Below are 11447 nucleotides of genomic sequence, written 5' to 3'. Positions count from 1 at the left end.
GCAGTGGCCGGATCTCAGCTCACTGCAAGCTCCACCTCCCGGGTTTATGCCATTCTCCTGCCTCAGCCTCCCGAGTAGCTGGGACTACAGGCGCCCACCACCTCTCCCGGCTAGTTTTTTGTATTTTTTTTTTTAGTAGAGACGGGGTTTCACTGTGTTAGCCAGCATGGTCTCGATCTCCTGACCTCGTGATCCACCCGTCTTGGCCTCCTAAAGTGCTGGGATTACAGGCTTGAGCCACCGCGCCGGGCCAATATCAATATTTAAGTAGAAAAAGGTTATAGAATACAAGCAAATTTAACCCAAAAAAGACTACCTCAAGGCATTTAATAATCAAACTCACAAAGGTCAAGAATAAAGAACCCTAAAAGCAGCAAGAAAAATAAACCAGTAACATTCAATGGAGCTCTCTGATACGTCTTGCAGCAGAGTTTTCCCGTGGAAACTTTATAGGCCAGAAGAGAGTGGCATGACATATTCACAGTACTGAAGGAAAAAAAAAAGAATTTTTAATGTAGAATAGTATATCCAGTGAAAATATCCTTAAAACATGGAAGAGGAATAAAAAGTTTCCTAACAAAAAAAAAGTTGGGAGATGTCATCAACACCAGACCTGTCCTGCAAAAAATGCTAAAGGGAATTCCTCAAGCTGAAAGAAGAAGATTAAGTGAGCAATAAGAAATCACTGGTAATAGTAAGTACAGAGAACATCACAGAGTATTGTAACACTATAATTGTGGTGCAGGTTATAATACTCATATCTTGAGTAGGAAGACTAAAAGATGAAATGATCACACTAATAACTACAACAACTTTAAAAAACATAGATGGTACAATGAGATTGCATTAGTTCATTCTCACATTTCTATAAGGAAATACCTGACACTGGGTAATTTATAAAGACAAGAAGTTTAATTAGCTCGTGGTTCTGGAGACTGTACGGGACGCATAATTCTGGCATCTGCTTGACTTCTGAGGAGGCTTCGGGAATCTACAATCATGGTGGAAGGTGAAGAAGGACTAGGTATCCCACATGGCTGGAGCAGGGGCAACAAAAGTGTGGGGTGAGGTGCTATACACTTTTAAATGACAGATATCATGAGAACTCACTATCATGAAGACAGTACTGGGGGGATGGAGCTAACCCATTCAAGAGAAACCCACTTCCATGATACAATCATATCCCACAAAGCCCCACCTTCAACATTGGAGAGTAGAATTCAACATAAGACTTAGGTGGGAACACATATCCAAGCTATATCAAAGATAAAGATAGAAACAACAAAATGTTAAAAAGTGAAGACAAAGTTAATGTGTAGAGTTTGAATTACTTGTATCATTGTTTGTTTGTGCGATCTCTGTTGTCAATAGTTTAAAATATTTGGTTGTAAGGTATTATTTACATGCTTCATGGTAACTGAAAAATATCATATACTGGATATACAAAAAGTAAAGCAAAAGTATGAAACATACAACCAGAGAAAATTATCTTCACTAAAAGAAAGTCAGGAAGGAAGAAAAGGAGGAAGAGAAGACCACAAAATAACCAAAAACAAATTACAAAATGGAAGAAGTGCTTACTTGTCAATAAATAATATTGAATGTAAATGAGCTAAACTCTCCAATCAAAAGACATACAGTGGCTGAATGGATAAAAAAAAGACTCAAGAATATGTTTCCTACAATAAATACACTTTACCTATAAAGACCACACATAAACTGAAAGTGAAGGGATGAATATTTTTAATGAAATTATATTAAGTACATTCTCTGACCACAGTGGAAATAATAATCAATACCAAGAAGAATTTTGAAAACTATACAAACACATGGAAATTAATATGCTCCTGAGTGACCAGAGGGTCTTTCTTGAAACAAATGATAATGAAAACATAACATACAAAAACCTATTGGATACAATGAAAAGCAGTACAAAGAGGAAAGTTTATAAATGCCTACATCAAAAAGAAGAAAATTGTCAAATAACATAATGATGCATCTTAAACAGCTATAAAAGCAAGAGCAAATCAAACCCAAAATTAGTACAAGAGAAGAAATAATAAAGATGAGAGCAGAAATCAATGAAATAAAGAAAACAGTAAAATAAATCAATGACATGAAAAGTTTATTATTTGAAAAGATAAAACTGGCAAACCTTTAGCCAGAATAAGATTAAAAAAAAAGAAGAAGAAGAAGACTCAGAATCAGAGATTGAAGAGCAGATATGATGGTCAACACCACAGAAATCCAAAGCAGTATTAGGGGCTACTATGAGCAGCTATATGCCAATAAATCTGAAAACCTAGAAGAATAAATTCCCAGGCACATACAACTTACCAGGATTGAATTGTGAAAAAATGAAAACTTTGACAAACTAAAAACAGATAAAGAGAGCGAAGCTGTAATAAAAAGACTCCCAACAAAGAAACGCATGGGACACAGTAGTTTTATTGCTAAATTTTACCAAACATTTAAACAAGAACTAATACCAATACTACTCTAACTATTCTGAAAAATAGAGTATGAGGAAATATTTCCAAACTCATTCTATCAAGTCAGTATTCCCCAGTATCAAATCCTGACACACATACATCAAAAAAAGAAAACTACAGGCCAATATTCCTGATGAACATTGATACAAAAATCTTCAAGAAAATTCTAGTGAACTGAATTCAACAACATATTAAAAAGATCACTCATCATGACTAATATAGTTTGGATATGTGTCATCACCTATATCTCATGTTGAATCGTAATTGTAATCTCCAGTGTTGGAGGTAGGGCGTGGTGGGAGATAATTGGATCATGCGGATGGATTTCTCATGAATGGTTTAGCACCGTCTTCTTATTGCTGTTCTCATGGTAGTGAATTCTCACAAGATTTGGTTGTTTAAAGGTGTGTAGCACCTCCCACTTTTATCTGTAGTGCTCCAGCTTTCACTATGTGACATGTGAGCTCCTGCTTTGCTTTCTGGCATGAGTGCAAGCTTCCAGAGACCTCTCTAGAAGCAGATGCCACTATGCTTCCTGTATAGCCTTTCTCATGAACCATGAGCCAACAAAAACGTGTTCCTTATAAATTAGTCAATCTCAGGTGTTTCTTTATAGCATCGCAAGAACAAACTAATACAGATAATTTGGTACCTAGGAGTGAGGTATTGCTATGAAGGTACCTCAAAATGTGGAAGCAGCTTTGGAATAGGATAACAGGAAGAGGCTGGAAGACTTTGGAGGCTTCAGGAGAAGAGAGGAAGATAAATGAAAGTTTGGAACATCTTAGAGACTGGTGTTGTGACCAAAATGCAGATTGTGATATGGACAATAAAGTCCAGGCTGAGGTGGTCTCAGATGTGGGAACTGGAGCAAAGGTCATTGTTTGTTATGCCTCAGCAAAGAACTTATCTGCCCTGTGCCCCTGCCTCAGGGATCTGTGAAACTTTAAACTTGAGAGTGATGATTTAGGATATCTAGTGGAAAAAATTTCCAGGTAGCAAAGTGTTCCAGATTTGGCATGGCTGTTTCTAACAACCTAAGCTCATATGTGGGAGCAAAGAAATTACTTAAAGCTTAAAGAAATTTCTCTCTCTCTCTCTCATGCTCCTGGTTTCAGCAAGTGACTTGCAAGCTCTTGCTTCACCTTTTGCCATGATTGGAAGCTTCCTGAGGCCTCCACAGAAGCAGATAACAGCATGTTTCCCATACAGCCTGCAGAACCCTGAGCCAATAAAACTTCTTTTCTTATAAATTACTCAGTCTCAGTGGTTTGTTTTTATATATATATATCTGTGTCACACCAATGAGAGAACAGACTAATACAATGACCAAGCAGAATTTATCCTAGGGATACAGAGATGATTTAATGTATACAAAGTGATTATTGTGATACAGAATGGAGGACAGAAAACATATGATAATTTCAATTGATGCTGAAAAAGTGTTTCATAAAATTCAACATCCCTTCATGAAGAAAACCCTCAATAAAGGGAGTATAGAAGGAACATACCTCAACATAATGGTCATATGTGATAGACCCATAGCTACCATCATACTGAAAGGGGAAAAACTGAAAGTCTTTCCTCTAAGATCTGGATTGTGACAAAGATGCCCATTATCACCACTGTTATTCAGCATTTTACTGGAAGACCTGGCTAGAGCAATCAGAGGAAAAAAATGAAATAGCATCCAAATTTAAAAGGAAGAACTCAAGTTATCATTGCAGATGATGTAATCTTGTATTTGAAAAATCCTGAAGACTCCACGTGCACACACACACACACACACACACACAAAACTACTATAATTGATAAACAAATTTACTAAAGTTGCAGGATACAAAATCAACATAGAAAAATCAGTAGCAGTTCTATATGCCAACAGCTAACAATCTGAAAAAGAAATCAAGAAAGTAATCTCATTTACAATAGGAACAAATAAAATACAATACCAAGGAATTAACTAAAGAAGTGAAAGATCTCTACAATGAAAACTATGAAACAGTAATTCAAGACATTGAAGAGGACACAAAACAAAATATATTTCATGTTCATGGATTGGAAGAATTGGTATTGTTACAATGTTCATAAAACTTGTATTAGTCTGTTCTTGCATTGCTATAAAGAAATATCTAAGACTGGGTAATTTATTTAACAATAGGTTTAATTGGCTCATGGTTCTGCAGACCTTATAGAAAGCATGATGCCATTATTTGCTGTTTCTGGGGAGGCCTCAAGAAGCTTACAGTCATGGGGGGAAGCAAAGGGGGAGCAGGCACATCACATGGCAAGAGCAGAAGAAAGAGAGGGGAGAGATGCCACACGCTTTTAAACAACCAGATGTTTTCTGAACCGAGTGAGCTCAGTCACCAAGGGGTTCATACCAAACCATTCAAGAGGTATCCATCTCTATGATCCAAATACCTCCCACCAGGCCCCACTTCTAATACTGGGGATTACAGTTCAACATGAGATTTGGACGAGGATGAATATACAAACTATATCACTACCCAAAGCAATCTACAGATTCAATTTGATTCCTATGAAAATACCAATAATATTCTTTACAGAAATAGAAAAATTAATCCTGAAATTTATATGGAACCAGAACAGACTCATAATGGCCAAAACCATCTTGGACAAAAAGAATAAAACTGGAGGAATCACAGTCATTGACTTCAAATGACAATACAGAGCTATAGTAACCTAAAGAACATGGTACTGCATAAAAACAGAAACATAGACCAATAGATCAGAATATAGAACCCAGAAAGAAATCCTGACATCTACAATGAACTCATTTTTGATGAAGGTGTCAAGAACATACATTGGGGAAATGATAATCTCTTCAATAAATGGGGCTGGGAAAACTGCATATGTATGTGGAAAAGAATGAAACTAGACTGCTGTCTCCTGCCATATACTAAAATCAAATCAAAATGGATCAAATAATTAAATTTAAGACCTAAAACTATGAAACTGCTTAAAAGGAAACTTTGGAGAAATGCTTCAGGACATCGGTCTGGGCAATTTTTTCTTCAATAATATCCCACAAGCACAGGCAACCAAAGCAAAAATAAACAAATGGGATCATGTTAAGTTAAAAAGCTTTTTCACAGCAAAGAAAACAATCCACAAAGATACAACCAACAGAATGGGAAAAATATTTGCCAACTATCCATCTGACAAGAGATTAATAACCAGAATATATAAGGAGCTCAAACTACTCAATAGGAAAAAAATCTAATAATCTGATTAAAAATGGGCAAAATATCTGAATGATTGTTTCTCAAAAGAAGGCATACAAAAGGCAAACTAAAAATAGAGCTACCATATGATCCGACAATATCAAAAGGATATCTTCACTCTCATATTTGTTGTAACTGTGTTCACAATAGCTAAGATTTGGAAGCAACGTAAGTGTACATCAGTGGATGAGTGGATAAAGAAAATGTGGTACATATACACAATGGAATACTATTCAGCCATAAAAAAGAATGAGATTCTGTCATTTGCAACAACATGGATGGAACTGGATGTCATTATGTTAAGTGAAATAAGCCAGGCACAGAAAGACAAATATCACATGTTCTCACTTATTTGCTGGATCTAAAAAATAAAACAGTTGAATTCATGGAGATACAAAGTAGAATGATGGTTACCAGAGGCTGGGAATAACAGTAGGTTAGGAGTAAATGGGGATGTTTAGTGGGTACTTTTAAACACAAAGGATAAATGCTTGAGGTGATGGATACTTCATTTACCCTAATATGATTATTATGCACAATATGCCTGTATCAAAATATCTCACACCTATGATGCACCCACATAAGTTAAATATTTTAAAAAGTTTAAAAAGAATCTGCCAGAATACATACATTATGAATCATGTTCTATAACACAAAGCAATAAAACTACAAATGAATGAAAATAAAGATGCAGAAAACCAAATTACCTAAAAATGTTAATAAACTATTTTCCTAAATGGAAGTATACAAAGTGGAAAGCCAAACCCTATTTACAGAGAATTGGAAAAGTGTGGTTCATAAGGAATGAGAATGCTACAAGCTAGAACATTTGAGATAGGCAAAAGGTGTATTAAAAAGCGAATTAAAATCCCTAAACATCTTCATGAGAGGATCAAAAAATGAATCAATATTGTAACTTAAGAAGGTGGAAAGATAATACGTAAGTAGATCTATGCTACAGACGAAGCTGTTAGTCAAAATAACATGAAAAAATAAATTTTAAAAGCAGATAAAATAAACAGTAACAGTTTGTAAATAAATATTAAGAAAGATAAATCACTAATTTTGATAATAAACAAGGAAGGGCAAAAGTAGACAAATATACTGTGATAAGAATATCAAAAAGAGGAAATAGTAACAGATAAACAAGTTTTAAGACAATATATGTCACTTTGCTAATGAATTTGAAATGTTTTTCTATGCAATATTAATTTCTAGAATTGGATAAAAGGTCAAAATCCAAGAAAACAATAGCTTAGGAAAAAAAATGAGAAAATCATTAAAAAATTCAGTCCAGATAATTTCACTGAAAATTTCTTTCACACTTTCAATTAGAAAATATTTCTGATGTAGTTTATGTTGTATTATATCATAGAGTAAAACGGGGAGTTTTTTTTTACAGAACCAACAGCAGACTGATAAGAAAACATGAAAGAGTTTAAAAAATGGTGACAAAACTTTACTTTTGAATACAGATGGGAAAATCAGAAGTTTGTAATTAATATATAGAAACCAAGAGTAAAATAAAAGAATAATAAAACATGAGCAAATAGATTTTGTTCCAGAGATGCAAGATAAGTATTAGAAAATCTGATGACATTTGCAACAGTAATAATAAGTCCAAAAAGAAAAATAAAGCATATAATCATGACAGATGTTAAAAAAGAAAAAAAAAAGCAGTATTATTAATGATAAAAAGTACAGATTTGCTTTATTAAAGTAGCAGCCAGAATCATATTTAATAGTCAAGCACTACAATCATTTCTATTATAATCAGGAATAAAACAATAGTCTCAAAAACCATTAGTATTGTGTAAATCACTCTTATATAATTTTTTAAAAAATTTCTCCTGAAGCAGTAATACAAAATAATGAATCCAAAAGTATAAATATGATTAAGTAAAGTGGCAAAATTACCATTATTTACTCATGATTTTATATCTAGGAAAAACAGGAAGAATTTCTAAACCAAACAAAATAAGAAGCAATATGAGCATTGAGTAAAATAGTAGGCTACTGCTATGGACTGAATTATTTCCCCTCCACATTTATATGTTGAGGGCCCTAATCCCCAATGTGACTATATTTGGAAACAGGGTCTATAAGAAGGAAATTAAGGCTAAATAAACTAATAAGTGTGAGGCCCTGATATAATCAGATAAGCTTCCTTAAAAGAAGAGATGCTAGTGAGTTCATTCTCACTCTCTCTCTGCACATAAACATAAACAGAGAAGGCAAGTGAGCACATAATGAGATTGCAGACACCTGCAAGGCAAGAGAAGAAGTTTTAGAATAAAACCTAACTTGTCAATACCTTCATCTTGGACTTCCAAGCCTCCAGAACTGTGAAAAATACATTTCTATTGTTTAAGTAACCCAGTGTATCATATTTGTTATGGAAGCCTGAGATGGCTAATACAGCTACCAATTTTAGGCAAAATGGGTAAGAATTTCACATAGCAGGTGCATGATTGCATATTATATTTATATTCATCTTTTATATGTGTTATATATATAAAATTTTGTATCTTGGAAATATTTTAATATATATTTTAAAAGAGACAATGTAAGTTGGACAAATACTTGTGAAATAAGTAAAATCAGATTTAAATTACTATAATTTTTTGCAATTAGATAAAATGTGCAAATAAAATATAGAAGAGTTATATGTGTACACACACAAAATCAGATCCCATTCATAATAGAAACAAAAACATTAACAAACACGGAATAGACAACAAATAAATAGAACCTATAAGACAAAGCTATAAAACATAAATGAGGGACATATAAAAGACTTGAATAAATGTGGAGATGTACTTCTTTCTCTGATTGTAAATATTTTAGTTCCCCCTAGATTAATTAATACTAGTTTTGAAAATCCCAATAAAAATTCCAGTGGGGCACTTTTGTAATTTGGAAAGTGATTTAATGTTTATCTGAAAGAGTAAACATATGACAATAGCCAGAAAATTTCTGAATAAAGGAAGCGGGAAAGGCATTGCCTTACCAGATTTCAAAGCCTATCATAAAGCTATCCAGAAATTGAAACTGCATTGCTGGCCTAAAAATGGAACGGATTGGAGACTTAAGACAGGTTATTAAGTACGTTAAGAATTCAGTAGCCAGTGAAATTTACCATCACAAATCTACAGTTCCAAATAATGATTAAGAATGATTTTTAGAGACAGGCAGTCTTGAGTTCAAACCCCCGATCCGTCATTTATTAGCTGTGTGTACCTTCATTAATTTCCTCAACCTGTTTGAATATGAGTTTCATCATCTGTATAATAGGACAGTAATACTTACATCACAATGAAATAATGTATGTGCCTGATACAATTTACATATAGTAATACATAATTTACATACAGTAAATCCTCAATAAATGGTAGTTTCTGGAACCTTGTCTCCTTGCAATCAATATAAATTGCAGGCGGATCGAAAGTTCACATATGTAGAAAATAAGGAAAATAGAATAAAAATATAGATGAATGGAAATAGAATTATATTTTCAGGTAGCTACTTATAAGTGTGATGAAGAAACTGAAAATCATGAAGAAAAAATAGTATATTTGTTATACAAGAAATAAAAAGTTCTGTATAAAGAAAATTAAATTACCATAATAAGTTGAATGACAGCAACATTATTGGGGAAAGGACATGCAATATATATGTCAATATGATTAATTTTATGTGAATCTTTACGTTTTAATGATTAGTTATTTGTGTTCCGTATATATGCTGTCTTGGTTTTAATAAATTATTTTCTGTAAATATTCGTTAGCAATGAGTGGTCCTGTATTTGTAGAAGACTTGAAATGAAGCTGAAGCAATTGAAACATGGGTCTTGTTTGCTAGATGAAATTATTTCCAGTTGCAGAGAGATGATGCTATTTCTGTGTTTGTCTGATGTCTTTATTAATGACTTTGAAAAGTGGTTAAATGACATGTTAATTAAATTTGAAGTGATAGTAAAGGAGAAAGCGTTGTGAACATCATTGAGATTCCAACAATAACCTGTTTGGGAGGGGTTAAGGATGTAAGCAAACTAGAAAGCCAGATTTAACCTATCAAATAAAAGCAATCGTGCAGGGAAAATGATCAAAAATAGATATGTTAGTCTAAGGAGAGTACTGACTGGAAATCAGCCATGCTGCGAGCATTTGGCAGTCACTAGAATAGAATTAGGCTAAATAAAATTCTCAAGCAATGAGAAGATTCACATTGAATTTTTAACTTCTTTTGAAAAATATGCATTTTACTTTGAAGTGTTGTTCTAAGTTTTGGTGTAGCCCACAAACAAAGGACCATAGGCATTAGGGATAGATCTTGTGATCAAAACACTCTCTAAGATATTGCTCATCAAGTTTTCTTTACATAACAAAAAAAAAATTCTCTACAGCCTAGATGAAATTAGTTATGTAAAGAAAACTTGATGAGCAATATCTTAGAGAGTGTTTTGGAAAAAGGTAAATGATTAGATTAATCTGCATGTTAAAGTCACTATTTCCACTTACTTCAGAACCACCTGGAGTGCTTTTTAAAATGCAGATTTCTGGGCTCTAGCACAGACCAACTGAAGCAGAATTCCTGGATGCCAGTACATGTAATCTGTATTTTAAAGAAAGATTGTTTTCTTTCTTTTTACATAATAACTCTTGGGAACCATTGCTTTGTGTTATCTGTACAAAATTCCACTAAAATATGATGAATGGAAAATAACAAAATGGGAACTCTATCATGCTATGGAAAGCTTTTGTAATGACTTAGAATACAGTGGCACTGATTATTAGGAGTTAGCCAACCCCACACAAAAGAGAAGCATAAAATCATCAAGATTATTTGTGTACAGCCTCACGAATTGGATAGTACACAACTCCATGGTGAATTATTCACATAGATTACTGTGTGAATGGCACCCCCTAGAGTTGTGCAGTGCAGATCTTAAATCAGTACATACAGATGTTCCCAGTTAGCACTAGCATAATTATATTTTGGAGCAGGGTAGTTCATTAATCTCTATCACACTCAAAAGATTTATGTTTTCCATGGTTCGGTTCACCAGACATTACAAATTTGGCATTCAAGGTGCCTTGACGTTGAGATAAGGAAAGTTACTAGAAATAAGACTATACCCTATTATAATACAGTCACATTTTCATTCATAAATCAGTCTCCTGTTGTTTAGACTTGAGTGAATCATAGTTTTATTACCTACAGAGTTGAGCTCCGGAACTTGGACCAAGAAAGATTCCACTAAAGCTATTGATCTAATGAAAGCCACCCTGAAACTATCAGCCAGCTTTACCCTTATTATGACTATAGCTGCCATACTGTCATATTACATATTTTCTGTAGTAAAGGAAAGCAAAATTAGTTATAAGTAACTAAGAAAAGACAGAAATAGCTTGATGAGCTATAGATTCCATTTAGAATATTTTCCCTCACATGCGATTTTTTAAATTTTATTTTTATTTATTTATTTTTTATTTTTTTGCACCTGCAACCAGATTGTAACCTTGAGAAGAATCTTGTCCACAAATTTAGAGGCCACAGTGGAAAATTTACTTCTGGGAGTAGGTCATCAAAAGAGCATGCTGAGTCCAGATGCAGAGGAAATTACAACCTTTGTTTGTTCTCTCTTTGAGGACAACTGTGCTCTCTGTGAAAATTACATAGCCCCTCCTTACACTGTTTCAGGGGG

Source organism: Piliocolobus tephrosceles, chromosome 12 (genome assembly GCF_002776525.5).
Source record: "Piliocolobus tephrosceles isolate RC106 chromosome 12, ASM277652v3, whole genome shotgun sequence".
NCBI lineage: Eukaryota > Metazoa > Chordata > Mammalia > Primates > Cercopithecidae > Piliocolobus > Piliocolobus tephrosceles.
This window is presented reverse-complemented; position numbering follows the sequence as displayed.